The sequence below is a fragment of the Triturus cristatus genome, chromosome 10, assembly GCF_964204655.1.
Source record: "Triturus cristatus chromosome 10, aTriCri1.1, whole genome shotgun sequence".
Taxonomy (NCBI): Eukaryota; Metazoa; Chordata; class Amphibia; order Caudata; family Salamandridae; genus Triturus; species Triturus cristatus.
In genome coordinates, this window is record NC_140593.1 from 252,961,292 (window position 1) to 252,977,934 (window position 16,643).

The window sequence follows — 16,643 nt, forward strand, 5'->3', positions numbered from 1 at the left end:
TGGAAGGTGATGTTTGCCTGTTGTAAGATTTCTGTTAGTGGTTCTACGTAAAGATTGAATAGAGCAGGGTGTAGTGTTGAGTCCTGTGGTACTCCAATAAGATTTCTAGATGAAGCAGATAATGATTGGTTCACTATGAATTTTTACAGTCTGTTTTCTAAGAACTAACTAAACCACTTTAGGACTGTACCCTCTAGGCCCATCCTTTTTTCCAGGCGTTCCTGAATTTTGCCATGGTTTACAGTGTTGAATACCGATGAAAGGTCGAGCAGGATTCGGAGACAGGTTTCACTGCGGTCAAGGGCAAGAAGAGCGTCATCCACGATGTGCAGAAATCCTGATTGGAAGTCATTTACCAGTTTAAATTTAGAGATATGTTGGCTCAGTTGTTGATGTACACATTTTTCCAAGACTTTGGCTAGCATGGGAAAGTTTGTTACTGGTCTAAAGTTGTTGAGGTCTGAGGGATTATCTGTAATAATGAATTTCTTGTGGCTTTATAAACATGTTTTTAATATTTGTACAATCAGAGAAATGTAAATAATATGAATGAGTTTAAAAACATAATAAAATGACCAAAAAAAACACAATCAGTTGTATGACTTGTCACGTCCAGTAATGGGCAGCCCATAGAGCTCTAGTGAGCCTATAAAGAAAGCATTTAGGCAGTGTGGGAGCCCTTCTTATATTTCTGTGTTTTCCCCCTTGCTCCCAGACCTACAAATGAACTCTAGGGTACCTCTTAATATATATAGTCAAAGGTTCAACAATATGTACATCTTGCTCAGCAGGAAGCTCAACCTCCTGTTCTGCTCCTACTTCAGGAAGATCTACTGTTGCTGGCTGCAGCTCTTGTTGTCCACTTTGCTCAGTTTCCTGTGATGATTGGGTACTAGTTTGTGGCTGAGACAAGTTCAATTTAGACTCACTGCTCGTTGCCATGATTGCAGTGGCTACTTCACTGAGAGACATGGCTTTAGTGCTTAGGTTGGGGTGGTGCTGTTGATGCAAGAGTGTTGCTCCCCACTTGCTCCCTGTAAGGCAGTTCAGCAGGCCTAAATCTCCTGAAAAAGGTTTGGGGTGGCACCGCCAGTGGTGGAAATCTGCTTCTTCTTCTACTCGTCAATGACCACTTTCTAGCAAGCACCTTTCTTTGGGGCCATCTTGAAGCAGTTAGTTGGCAGTAGCACTTAGCTGCACGAGTCAAAAGACTGAAGGACTCCCGTCACATGTTTTGGTCATGTCACTTTGTACAAGCCTTCTGTCTGGCAGTACTGTGGGTGATGATTCTTGTGCACCTAAAAGCAAACAAGCAAGAAAAACATTTAGTAAAAAGTCCCTTTTTTGCAGCTTGAATTATTCATAGTACAGACAATAAAATTTAAATTGGTTACTTATCTACCTAAATAGTTAACAATAGTGTATCCATTCCAAAGTCAAACCACATTACCATAACATTTAATTTTCAATAGGGATAACATACAGATGTAACTTTTTGCTTTATGTGCATCTAAGGGAGACTCCTGTGGCAGTCAGGGAGGTCCAGGGTAGAAATTGAATAATCCTTAAAAAAGGAATGCTGGTGTGCACTTATGGCAGGCAAGGTGGTCCAGGAGAAAGCAGAATAAAGTTGAATGCTGGTGTGTGTGCACCTATGGTAGACAGGGGGTCCAGGGGAAAATGGAATAATCCTTAAAAAGTGAATGCTGTTGTACGGTTGAGCGTATATGGTAGGCAGGGTTACACCGGTCCAGGGGATAATGAATAATGACAATCCTTAAAAATGAATGCTGGTGTGCCGCAAGCACCTATGGCAGCCAGGGGGTGGATTGAGAGAAAATGTAACAAAAATTAAAAACAAATAATAATAAAATAAATAAACGAAATAAAAAATGAATTGCTGCTGTACTAACATACTATGAGAAACCCATTGGGAGGCAAGGAAGTGCAGGGCAAAAATGTAAGAAAAGCACTTAATGAATAGCAGGAAACAATATTCATGTATACATTAACTACAATGATCCACAAGCATATTAAACTGATATCAGGGAAAATGAAAAAATGAACAAAAAAATATAAGGCATAGCCCTCTCCTATCAATCTCCCTAGAAAATGGCTTTGAAAGCTGGAAAAAAAGGATTTATACAGTGGCAGGTGGCAGGTGGCATATGTCAGAGTTCGGCCTGGTAGGAAATAGTGCCAATTTCCATGTATGGTTCTTTCCTAAAGTTGCCTTCCCTTTGTCACATTGACTTTTGACACACATTTGCGACACTTGGGTCAGTTTCTAAGAAACACTGACCTTGCTAACACAAAAGAACTTTGTGCGAACACTATCACACTGCCTTGGCATTATGTACAAGGTCTTCACGTGTGTGGTACAAATATGTTTGTTATTACGTCCATATGGCAATGCAGCTATCAGTGGAATGCAAACAATAGGCAGCCTAATCACAATCATGGACCGAGGCACGGTTGCCCTTTTTCTATATAAATATATATCCTTTTGTTTCCAAATACAATCAGAGGAGACTCTTCTGATGACTTCGATGGGACCCTGCATGCTCAAGCTTTTGCCCAGCAGCTAACTGATATCTTCGTGAGGGGTGTCCAGTTTGTGAACAAGATGGGGTACTACACTCTTACCCAACTTGTAAAGGGGTTAGATCATCCAGAAGGGGGTTGCTTAGCAGACCATACATTCACACCCTAGACACGTAGATTAGAATGTACATTGTAGGAGTATGCTAGATTGTTATAAATACTGAATATGTATGCATATATAAGCGGTCTCAACAAGATGGTGAAATTCTTCATTTTATTCACTGTTTTGTCACTCATTATAACTCTTGTCTGCTTCTGTCAATTAATCATTGCAGCACATATTTTCTACACAGTGATCACTATGGTTCAATAAATATTGAAAAACATCCCTTTGTGTATTTTTTGTATATTCCTCTGAGCGAAAGAGAGCATGAGTAACTGAGCTAAAAGTCCTAGGTCTGTCTCCACGATTCCTGCGGGAACGGGGTTATCATTTTCAATACTTGCCAGAACTGTTCACTCCCTGCCTAAGCTGAGACTGGGCTAACGGTGGCACTGTGAATTAGCTGATCTAAGGGACAACATATTTTGCGGGGGTGCATGGAACCATTCTGGCACCATCCTAAGTTTATGTTGTTCGCAAACACGCAGTTCCTACCGATTAGTGGAAACTACATGACACAGGCTGCACAAAAATGGACGCCAGCCATATTGTCAAAAAACAATAGCAAGCAAGAAGGCATGGCCCCAGTGAAGGAACACATGCAGGCCTATGGCAAAAGCACACTGGCTGCCTACACAAAATGGCCACCGGTCACATGGTCAAGGAACACCAGAAAGCGAGGAAGAATGGCCACAAAATACAACACATGCAAACCTATGGCAAAAATGCACTGGCTGGCTGCACAAACAATCAATCAATCACTGAAGGATTTAGAACGTGTGGCATATCACCTGTGAGGGAATCAAGCACTGAGATTGCTAACTGAATTGCCAGAGTGATTGGGAGGTCCTGATGTGCAGGGAGAAGTTGTTCCAAGCTTTGGCCACCAGGTGTGGTAATGAGCATCCTCCGCTGTTGCCTCGATGGATCAGGGGTGTCTGAGAGGAAGAGTGCAGCAGATCGTAGGTGTCTGGTCAGATGGTGGAAGGTCATGCGTTTGTTGATGTATACTGGTCCTTCATCATACAGGGCATTGTGTGTGCAGGTCAACATCTTGAACAGGCATCTCTTCTGGATCGGGAGCCAGTGTAGCTACTTGAAGTAGGGTGTGAAGTGGGTCCATCTGGATAGGTCGAGGATGAGTCTTGCCGCTGAGTTTTGTATTGGGTGTAGTCTTTTCAGAAGGTGTGCAGTGACTCCTACGTAGAGTGTCTTCCCTTAGTCCAACCTGCTAGTGATGAGGGCTTGCGTGAGTGGTCACTGGCCACTTGGTCAAACATCAACAGCAAGCAAGGAGCCATGGCCCCAACAAGAACCCATGCAGGTCTATGGCAAAAGCACATTGGCTGGTTTCACAAAATGGCCACATGGTCAAACAACAACAGCAAGCAAGGATGCATGCAGGCCTATTGTTAAAGAACACTAGTGGGCTACACATAATGGCCTAGGGCCACATGCTCAAACAACAACAGCAAGCAAGGAAGTTCAGCCAAAACAAAAAGCACATACAGGCCTATGGCAAAAGCACACTGGCTGGCTACACAAAATGGTCACTGGCCACATGGTCAGATAACAACAGCAAGCAAGGATGCATGGCTCCAACAAAGAACCCATGGAGGCCCATGGCAAAAGCACACTGGCTGACAACACAAAATGGTCGCCACCCACATGGTCAAACCAAGCAAGGAGCAAGGGCAACAAAGAACACATGCATCCCTATGGACACTGACTACACAAAATGGTCCACTGCCACATGGCATGGAGAACAAAGACATATGGTGTCCTATGGCAAACACACACATTGGCCAGACAAAGGACACATGGTAACACTAACGAAAACACTACCATTAAATCAGCAATGTCAAAAATTCAAATTAAGTGAGCTATAAAAATGTACAGCAATACACATCCTCCCAAGGCATACACTTTATGCAGAAAAAAACATGAAATACAAAAAATCCCCCACATTTTGTATGTAATCCAATACCATTCCTGACCTAAATGATGTTTTTAAACATCATATACCACAGAAACAGTTGTTTCATGTATCCGTGACTAGTACTGGGCCAACTGGCTAGATGGCCCGTGGGCAGACTATGCCACATAGTAAAACAAAAGAATAATGCAAATTCAAATAACATGGAGAAAATGTCGTGAAATGTGCAAACCTTAGCCCTTACAAAAGATAATATATTAAATGGAAAAAAATGTAGGCCTCTACTGAAACTGTAGGCCACTCACCATAATAAAATTGAAAAATCAAATAAAAATACAAATACTGGTGTATGACCTCTATCAAACAAGCAACATCCTTACATAAATGTTTTTGAACTTACTTGTGATATCACAAAAACAAAGTCCTTACATCCGATGGAATGAATGCAGCAGAAAAAGAGAGTAATCCTTCCACCTCGAAATCCAAATGAAAAGTGACCAGGAGCTGGAAAAAGCACTAGGAGGAGACTGCTGGACAGGAACAGGAGTCTCTGGGGCACTTACTTCTTATTGAAAAAAAGGGAAATTAAAAAAATGCTTCTTGCACTAAAAAACAATCTGAATGGTCAGTTGGAGTAGAATAATAACTCAAAAATGTAATTTTGAGTAGATTTAGCTGCTTCTCGAGTAGAGAATCTGCTCGAGATGCGGCTGCTCACACTCACAAATGTACCAAAATAGCACCTGAAGACATCTTGGTGACCGAAAGCTGGACATGCGGCCATCAAATCTCGTTCTCACTCACTAGCAGCTGGCAAATCTCTTCGCACTCACCAGCGCATGCCAAAACAAGGGTCATATGGGCCAACGGAAAAATAATTCTGCCACAGCCGGAATGTAGAATTTAGCAGGAACTCCGCCTTACGTGACAATTGCCGAGTTCCGAATTCCCCCAACTCCGTGAGCAGAATTATATTACTGCTCAGGCCGAGTCAAATCTAGTATTCAATTATTTAAGATGAGATTTTAGTGTTACACCAAATCACTGATTGTCACTGTACAAACAAAAGTACTGAATCCCACCACTGAACACCAATGTGAGTGATAAAGCAGGATTTTGCAAAAGAAACCTGCTTGATTGAACAACCCTCTAACGTACTAACAGTCAGTAGTAAAAGAATGTTTAACATGCACAAATACACTGTACGTGGGAAGCTTGCTTTGCAAATTGCATGAACTAACCAAAATTTAATGCATAGATAACCGGAAATGTGATAATCTTGTGTATAGTATGAATTAAGAAGGTTTTCATGGCAGGGCCACATGTATATGTAGTAAAAGCATGATGTGTGCTGCTTTATCCTAATAAATAATGCTGCTTTCCTGCTTATGCTATGCTAGGATAACCGATAACATGAAGTAGAGCTAAGGTGGGTGGTAAACATTGAAAAATACATTATCACATAATTGATAAATGTCTGTTTTCTGTTCTTTAAGTAATGGACGAATCCTCCACCTCATAAAATTGACCACATAATGGGTGGGTGGAATTGTGTGCGCGAGGGAACTATGTGACCATATGACTGAGCTACTGAACAGGCTGAGAAAGCGTGACCTGGTGAAGGACAGAACATTTGTCAAGCGGCCAACGCCAGTGTCTTCATGGGAACGGAAATCAAGTTGTTGAAAAATATTAATTGTACAATAAAATGTTGCAGATGTACCCATGATAGAGAAGCTGAAATTGATGACTGTATAGAAAAATGTTTAGAACAATAGTGTAGTCAAGTGTAGAATGATCTCACCATGGGGTGACATCCCACCCCCAGAACTTAACCAATCACTTAGCTAGAAAGTATGAATATAGCAACTGCTGTGGAAAGGGTGTGTAGTTTTAGGGTATAAGAATAGGTGCTTTGGGGGATGTGGTTGGAGAGACCTGCTGCAGGTTGGTTAGGCTGAAGGTGTCTGAGTGAGGGGTGCGCTGATGATCGTCGGGTTGCAGAGAGGCCTAGCTGTTCCTGTCCTGTCTCTGTCCTAATTCCTGAGTCTTTGATCCCTGATTCTTGGTCCAGGGGTCCCCAATGCTACCTAGGCCTGGGTGGTGGTTTTCCCTTACAGATCCCTTGGGTTTGTATTTGATTTAATCTAGCATTGCAGAATCATTTTGCAGTCAAATTTCTTGTCTCTGTACCTTCTGTCTCTTCATCTACCCCTCTGAATTGACAGTTTTAAATCAAAATATTTTACTTGCATCTGATGTCTTTTCATCTCTTCACTCTTTTGCAATGTAAATTTGAAATAATTGTTCTGTTATTGTAATGTTTAAGTTTTGCTCTCTCTCACGAGGTTTCCAGTATTTGAATTTATGAAATAGCCAATATGAGCATTTATTATTACTAGATAAAAAATGTAAATCCCACCGAGAGTCTGTGATTATTTTAGTCAGTTCATTGATTAGATGTTTTCTTTAGAATTTCTATTGCCATCAACTCTTCAACTAGTTGGTCCATCGACCAAGTAGATGAAAAGTTGATTAGAAATATTCCAGGTTATGCAAACATACAAATGATTAAGGTTTAAATCTGAATAGCGAGAGTAACATTTTAGACAAGTTAACAAACTCGACCCCAGCACATCAGGGATCTGGGTGAATGTGTATGGGCCAATGCATATAATTTATTAAATATTTATCCCTGCTCAAATTATTGGGTTCATGCTCGATCATGAGAAATCGGGTTATTGGCTGATTGGGGTGAAATCCTACCCAAGCAACAAGCACAGTCCTTGTGAGGGTAAAACATAAAATGTCACTAAATTAACCTATGTTTAACCCTCTGGTAGCTTGGCATGAAGCAGTCAGGCTAACTCACAGGCAATGTATAGATTAATTAAGCAGCACAGGGAGAATAACAAAGTGAAAATACAACATAAGGGGAATCCCACACTAATTTGGCAAAATACAGTAAGATTTACTGGTCCGTTCGTGGTCGCAACGAGCCAAAAACTTCAGGTTTTTTCCTTTTCTTACAGAATGAGCTAAATGGATACCAAGTCATGGGTCCAGGACCTGGGAGGTACCTCTTGTGGATCAGAAACTAACTCTAACAGAGGCCAGAATGGCTCAGACAGATCCAGTTGCATGTTCAGGCAGACCCAGTGCAGCAGGTCAGCTGGGCACGTGCAGGGGGTGCTCGGGAGCTTGTTATATTTCAGTAGGTCAGAACAGTAGTTCATTCAGTTGACCCTTGGAGTCACTTCATTGAGGTCATGATGTCAGTTTAAATCTACACATAGGCTGAAAATGGTAGGCCTGGGACAAGTTTGAAAAAGCTACTTAAGGGAGGAACACAATGAGTGCTAAAGGCCCACTAGTAGCATTTAATTTACAGGTCCTGGGTACATGCAGTACAGCTTTACAAGGGACTTATAAGTAAATTAAATGAGCCAATTGCACGTCAAACAATTTTACCATGTTTTAAGAAGTGAGCACAAGCACTTTAGCACTGGTTAGCAACACGTATTCAGCAAAACAGGAAGAGTGGAGGCAAAAAGGTAGGGGAAAGATCAGGCCAGTTATGTATAACATTACCACAATACACCACACCCCCCTGAGCCCTAAAGACCTATCATTACCCCCAATACAGTACATATGCTTGAGTCCTAAAACTTCTCACTACCACATACATTACGTATCCCTGATCTCACTGCTCTGATATGTTATCCATCCCTGAGCCCAAAATCAACTTGCTACCCTTAAACATTGTTCGACCGTCAGCCTTAAAATCTCCTTACTACCCCGATCTATTACCACGACCTACAAAAATTGGTCACCATCCCATATACCACCCTTTCCTAAATTCTAAAAAGCCATCACTACCGTATAAATTTAAAGACATAAAACCATGAACCCTATTTTGATGTTTTAATTGAATTACTATTGTTAATATTTATTAAGGAATTTTAATGCAGTTACTTCAAAACTAAATGAGCTTTTACTTAATAATTACTTACAAAAACAATTTTAAGTGACGTAGCCTTACTAATAAATGTGTATGTCAATAAACACACACACAAAATATACATATATATTGTAGGGTAAGTTTTTTTATTAAATATATATTATATGTGTAAGCCATTTTATTGAATGTCACCAGTGGTATCAAAGCTTTTATTTAACAAACTAGATGTCTTCACCGTAATTATTTTCTGTAATTCACACAGCTGACTTCATTTGCAGGAATCTCTGCTTCTAAAACCAAATAAAAAAAGTTAAAAGGGTCGTTATCACAGAATTTAAGTGGTTGATTCTACAAAAAAAGATCAAAGGCAAAATAAACCACAAGTATGCACCGCACTGTTGAGTTATAAGATAGATTTAGATATTTTAGACAACTGGCGGCTCAACAATCCAACCAAACGTGAGTACTCTTGCTATTCGGCGAAATATGACTCGTCATCAAGGCTAGATTTTTTTCTAACATCCCATAATCTGGAAGTCAGTAAATATGAACATATAGGTGCACATGTATCAACTTCCCGAAAAGCGAATCCTTATTAGCGAGAAATAAAGAATCGGTAATCAGGAATCGCTTTTCGGAATGCATGAACAGAATCAGTAATTTTCAGCGATTCCTTAAAACCTCTAATAATTACCGATTACACATTAGCGAGTACAGAAAATACCGATTAGCAATTAGCGAGTTCGTTATTACCGAAATCGGTATTAGTGAGTTCAGTATTAGCGAATTCGCAAAAAACGGATCGCTCCTGGAGCGGGCTGATGACATCACAACCAGGAAGTCAAGCTGCCCCACCCTCATTCACTGGCCTGAGGAGCTCACAGGAGGAGGCAGAGCACACAGGCTGAGGCAAGAGAATCCTCTCTCTGAAACCATCCACCCTACCCTCATCCAGGATGGACAAGGATGCACTAGGCACTGCAGACACGCCCAGGAAGAGGAAGAGAAAGTTCTCTGACAGGGAACTTGAGAACTTGATTGAGGGGGTGAGCAGCAAGCATGACAAGCTGTTTGGCAAGCTGTCACTCAAGGTGCCCGAAGCTGAGAAGAGGAAAATTTGGCTTCATATCAGGGAGAGGGTAAATGCTGTGGGAGTGACGCACCGCAGCATCGACGACCTAAAGAAGAGTTGGTATGACCTCAGGAAGAGGGCCAAGGAAAGAATTGCAGAAAGGGTCAAGGAGGCAGCTGGCACAGGAGGGGGGCCATCCACAGTACCTGCAAACACTGCCCTGGAGGAGCTCGTCGAGGGAACCATTGAGCCAGAGGCGGTTGTCGGAGTTACGCAGATGGACACCTCCGGCGCAGCCACCACTGAACAAGGCAAGATGCATGCCTGCGCCCATACTCTGCGTATCGTATACCCATTCCCATCCCCCCAGCTCAATCACAGTGTGCAGGCAGAAGTGCATAACACATATGCCCTCACATCAGTATTGCATCATGGGAGTCGTAGTCATGTCAGCAAAGTGTGCATGTATAGTCATAAATGCAAAATAAATTAGATCAGCAGTACAGGCCCAAGAACGAGTCAACTAATGTAATTCATTGTAGGACATAAATGCAGAATGACAAACAGATGTAGTCACAAAAATAACTAACCATGCACTGTTTCACACACAGATGCATCTCCTGGGGATTCGGATGATAGTGAGCGCCTCATCATCTCCGAAACACCGGCTGATTCCGATGGCGACACTCCACAGGAGGGTCAATCCCCACCTCCACCAGCAACAATACCACCACCACCACCAACACCTGCGACAAAACCACCAAGACGCAGGGCACAAGTCCCCTCCATGCAGGTGATGGATGCATGCCCGAGTCCTGCACCCACAACTGGGCCAAGTCCTACAGGTGTCACACCGCCAGCACCGCCACCAGCATGTGGCAGAGTCACGCAGCGGCGCAGGTCCCTGCGCAGTACTGCCGAGGGAGCCGACCAGGCAAGAAACATTTATGGTGGAGTCGAGGCTCAGATGCTGCGTGTTCAGCGCCTGCAGGGGAGACACATGGGGACAATGAACCTCAACATTTCACGTCTCGCAAAACACATGTGCAGTCTAACTGACGCAGTGCGGCACATGACCACAGTTGTGGCAGAGGGCAAGAAGGACATTAGTGAAAACCTCCAGGAGCTCACCCGTGCCATCCGAGCAGGACAACACAGCGAGCGCCAGAGGCATAGACAGAACTTGCTCCGTTCCACAGCATCGACCAGGGCCATCACAAAGCTCTGCAACAGCACTGCCGTGTTGTCCCGCCGCTCCGTGTCACTGCAGGTGGACCTTGGACATTACTGTAGTTACGTGGCAAAGGCCTTAGGCCAGGTGACCACTGCAGTGGAACACTTGCAGTCAGGGACATTCAGTGGCAGCAACTTGGGAGGGGAGGATGGCAGTGAGGCTGCATCCAGTGTAAGCAGCGTCTCGGTGATGGAGACCTGCACCAGGAGGCGCAGTTTGCGCTGCTCCACAGCCACAGAGACACAGCATGGTGAGGTGGAGGAGACACGCGATAGGAGGCTGGGCGTTCGTGGGAATCGCCACTAGACATTCTGTCCTGCATCCCTGACTATGGTGGGGTAACCATGGCCCACTTTAATTTTGCTTTTGCACTCCCGTGAATCCAACGTCATGTTTTTGCCCACAATGTGTGGGGAACTCTAATTTGCATTTCTGTGTAACATTACATACATCAGTGCTCCTGTGAATTAAACAGTAGCACTACTAATGATATCGTCATGGCTCATTCTTACCTGGCTCAGAAATGATGTTGTGTGATGTATGTCCATCTCCTTTGACCTTCAGCTGTGTTTGGAATGTGTGCCTGTCGGTGTTGTGCGGGTGGTTGGTCATCCCAGAAGTTGTCATTCCTGTCCACCTCTATGGGTATCCCCCTTCTGGTTGCAATGCTGTGCAGCATGGCACATACTGCTACAATCCTGCAGCAGGTGTCTGGTTTATATTGCAAGGCACCACCAGTCTTATGTAAGATCCGGAAGCGACTCTTCAGGATCCCGAATGTCCTCTCAATCACATTTCTGGTGCTTATGTGGGCCGCGTTGTAGCGTTGCTCCTGTGGTGTTGCTGGGTTGATGTAGGGGGTGAGGATATATTCCCACAGGGCGTATGCACTGTCACCTACAGGATGGAAGCAAAGGCTTAGCGTCAGTCATGATGATACATGTGTGATGCTGATGTTATGAATAGGTAGGTGTACGTGCCAAGCAGGAGTCCCTCTCCGAATTCTCCATTGAGCAGATGCCTGTGGATGCCACTGTGTCTGAATATATAGGAGTCGTGTGTGCTCCCTGGAAATTGTGCCACTATGTCCGTGATGATGTGCTTGGCATCGCACACGACCTGCACGTTGATGGAGTGATAGGACTTCCTGTTACGGAAGATGTACTCATTGGCTGAGGGTGGACAGATGGGGACATGCGTGCAGTCAATGCATCCTATGACATGGGGGAATTGGGCCACCTGGTAGAATTCCTGTTTGGTGTGGTCTATCTGCTGGGGGGTTGTGGGGAAGCTGATGTGGGTATGTATCATTGTCAGCATGGCATCAATGAATTTACGGAAGAAGCGTGATAGTGCGCTTTGTGATACGCCTACCGCTATGACCCCCTGGAAACTTCCAGATGCCAGTAGGTGCAGGCTGCATCGGACCTGGACGTGCGCAGGAATGGCATTGGTCCGACGTGTCTGGTGCTGCAGTAGTGGTTCCAGGTCAGCAGTTAGGCGCATTATCATTGCACGATTGAGACGGTACTTGTCGTATACCTCATCCTTATTTTGGCCAAGCAATGTGATGCGCACTCTGAATACTCTCTCCTGGATCCTTCTCCTGCGCTGTGCTGCTGCATTTATTCTCATCCTCCTTGCAAGCACGTAGAGGGCTGCCATTTTGTGAAAGGAAACAGGGTCTCCAGGCCCAATTTGTTTGGCTTTCTGATTGATTGCATTTGTGGAACACTTGGGAGTTTTTACGTTTTTTTTATTTTTTCTGCAACTTTACCTCCTGGTTCTGATTCCACTTAATCTGCTCATGCAAAATAGCGATTTTGGGGATTTTCGGTATTTGCGACTTTTGATGCATTCATTAGCGATTCTTTATTTGCAATTAGCTGATGCCAGACGCTATTAGTGATTTCGGTATTTCCGAATCTTTATTTTGCGATTCTTTATTTTAACGGGGAGGTTATTTGCGATTCTTTATTTTAACGGGGATTTATTTTGCAATTCTTTATTTTTTCGCTATTGGTGTTGATGCATTGGGATTCGTTGATTGCCACTCGCTAACGGGTGATTTTAGCGATTCGGTATTTTTGCGAGTTGATTTTTGCTTGATGCATGTGCCAGATAGTGAATGTCTTCTCAGATCATGCCCTCATTAAGATGGAAACCCTTCTAGGGAAGAAAGATTAACAAGCATCAAGATGGTGGTATTTTAGTAAACTTAATTTAGCAGATTAGCAATGGTGTGCAGACTTAGGGAAGGAGATTGGTTCCTTTTTTGCTATAAATAAAGATTCTGCCCCAATTAACATTATATGAGACGCTTTTAAGGCTACACTGAGAGGCATAATCACCTCAAAAGAGATACCAATACAAAAAGCTAAGAAGGAGGAGAGAATGGCAATAGAAAATAGTCTAGCCCGTGCAAATCAAGAATACTTTAGAAATAGGACTTCGAATAATAGGCAAGAAGTACTGAATGCAAAAACAAGAATGAGGGAATTTTATTATGATTTAAGGGATAGGGCAAGTAGATTATATCTTCAGACAAGCTATGAAGATAGCGAGTACACAGGAAGATTGCTAGCCTGGCAAGCAAAGGAAAAGCAAGTCCTAAATAGAGTCAAATGCATTCAGGACAAAGTAACAAAAACTCGCGTAAAAACTACGCCACTAATAGGCGAGGTGTTTCTTAAACATTATAAAGACATCTATCAGACATCTCAACAGGTCTCCTTAGAAATAATCAAAGATTTTCTACGGGAATGGCCAATTCCAACTTTGGAAAATAATTTTAAAGAGCTGCTGCTAGCCGAATTCACGATGGAAGAATTAGATGCGGTTATCAGCTCTTTGCCCAACTGTAAAGCTACCGGAGAGGATGGCATTCCCGCAGAATTTTTTAAAGCATTTTCTACTGTACTCTGCTCAGAATGTTTAAGTCTTGCAAAATATTTATTACAAGGGGGTGACCCACCTGCCTCTTTCCGCAAGGCAGTAGTAGTCAGTATTTTAAAAAAAGATAAAGATACTGATAATGTGAACTCTTATAGGCCAATAAGCCTTTTAAACACTGATTACAAATTGTTTACTAAACTCCTTGCCAACAGGCTAAATAAGGTGGTGGGATCCCTTATTGGGACAGATCAGTGCGGTTTTGTAGCAGGGAGACAGCTTTATACTAATACACATTTTTTATTAGAGGCACTTGATTTTTTTAATATCAATAAGGTTGAGGCACAGATTTGGTTTTTAGATGCCGAAAAAGCATTTGATCTTGTTTCCTGGAACTGTCTTATTACAATTTTAGAAAACTTCGGCTTCCCAAATGAGTTTATATTTTTATTGAAACAACTTTATATAAATTCACAGGCCCAAATTTGTATCAATTCTGTTAATATAGGGACATGTCAAATAAATAGAGGCCACAGACAAGGCTGTCCCCTCTCCCCGATTTTATTTGCTCTATTTATAGAACCATTAGCAATTGCAATCAGGGAAAAAAGAGCCCATACGGTTCCGGTTCAAGGAATGACGAACATAAAATTATACGCTGATGACATTGTTCTCTTCCTTAACCCAAAGATAAATACCCAGACGGAAGTATTGAGAATCTTTGCAGACTTTGAAAAAATTAGGGGGTTATAAAATCAATAAGTCTAAAACAGAAATTATACTATGCAATTGCGGTGTGAATTCTCTCTTATTAGAATTTAGACAGACATACAACACCCGTCCAAAGAGGTATATAGGGATTCATATAACTGAGAGAGTAGACGATCTTTTTTCCCTAAATTATATTCCATTGTCAAAAAAAGTACATTCTCAGTTAAAACGATGGAATCAGCTGCCGTTATCAATAATAAAACGAGTTGCGTGAATTAGAATGTCTATTCTTCCGCTTTTTAATTTTCTTTTTAGTGCAGCTCCTTGTGCAATACAGACACTTTTTTTTTTTAAAGAAATAGACAGTATGTCCTCCTCTTTCTTATGGACAAATAAGGTACTAAGATTAGCCCTTAGCACTTTAAATTATCCTGTCGCTGATGGAGGACTATCTCTTCCGAATATCAGAAATTATTATTATGCGACATTTGCACAGCACAGTTTTAGATTTTTATTTTTAGATCCTCAAGAGGCAGATAACTTCTTCATGAAAAGGATCCTAAGGGAGTGTAACATAACAGACCCCACAAGAGTGACTAAGTACCCTAAAAAAGTACATTATAAGATCCTACAATGGCTACTTAAACAAAAAACTCAGCTTTTAGCACACTACGATATTCTAAGAATTAATATCTCAACTAGGCTTTCAAATATATATACGGGGGAAACAGGTCTGTTAGAGAACAATATACTAAGGTTGTGGGAAGAAAACGGGTATGTCCAAATCCAGGATTTCATCAAGGGGAACTGTTTGAAAACCTGAGCGGAGATTGAAACGGGGCTAAAACATTCAAACACAATCTTAAAATGCTCATTTATTAGATTGAAACCCATATTGGAAAAACTAGATATGGAAAGCCTGCATTATAAAACTAATATTAGTGAAGCACTTAATTCTGCCACACAACGGAAAATTAGCAACTGAATTAAGATCTTTGATGACAATAAATCTCTTTCACTATACGAAAAAGTTAGGGATAGATGGAAGAAAAGGGAAGATATACAGATTCTTAAACCAACCTGGAATAGGCTTAATACACTTAATGCAGTTATATTCAGAGGGGAACACTTCAAACACATGCAATACTATGCAAAATAGTTGATATATAGAACACCCTCTTTTCTTCATAAAATATACCCGCAAAGAAGATAAATGTTTTCGCTGTGCAGAGAAAGGAACCTGGACGCATATCATTTGGAAGTGCCCAAAAATCCAGAGTTTCTGGGAGGAGATCGAGAAATATCTTACATTTATAATTGATCCCCTCATCTTACTTGATAAATCTACGGCAGTTTTGGGCTGCTCTCCTGCTACCTCTGCACACGAGGAAGGATTGTTTATTGCAGTTTTAATAGCAAGATCTCTTCTGCAATTGTGGAGAAAAGAGAAGGTACCTACCTTTAATACATGGAGGGCAAAATTGACTAGAATACAAGAATTGGAAAAGAAATATGCAGTAAGAAAGTATGAGAAATATTGGTGTGTGTTTGAACTATAGGATAACATCTTGTAGCGGGTATAAAAGGAGAGAACATATATATAGGTATCTGTTTGGACTTAGCACTCTGCACTTTAGGCTAAGTTGATCTTTTTCCGTACTCTTGTCACATTTGGTACAAGAAGATAGGGCACATAGGTAAGTATGTATCCTGATTTAGCACTTTGCACTTTAACTTACTAGGATCTTTTTCTGTATTATAGGAATATTGTGATTGCGCTACTGAGTATTTTGAAATGTATATTTATAATACATTAATACTTTGTACTTTAGACTTAAATTAATTTTTCTTTTCCTTTCTTAATATTTTGAAATATGTATTTATATATGATATTATTGTATGTTGATTAAGTCTATGAATTCTAAATAAAAATACTTTAAAAAAAATAATAATAATCTTTTCTTTCAGTGCTGAAAAAAATCCATTCACATTGGTCTCAGGAAATACATCAGCACATCTGAGAAGTGCAGCCTTGTGAGAGTATCCTTGATGAAGCATCTACCAATGAATCATATCAAGTGTGTGAAAATAAGCAATGTAAACACAGAACCTATTACTGTACTTTCCCAT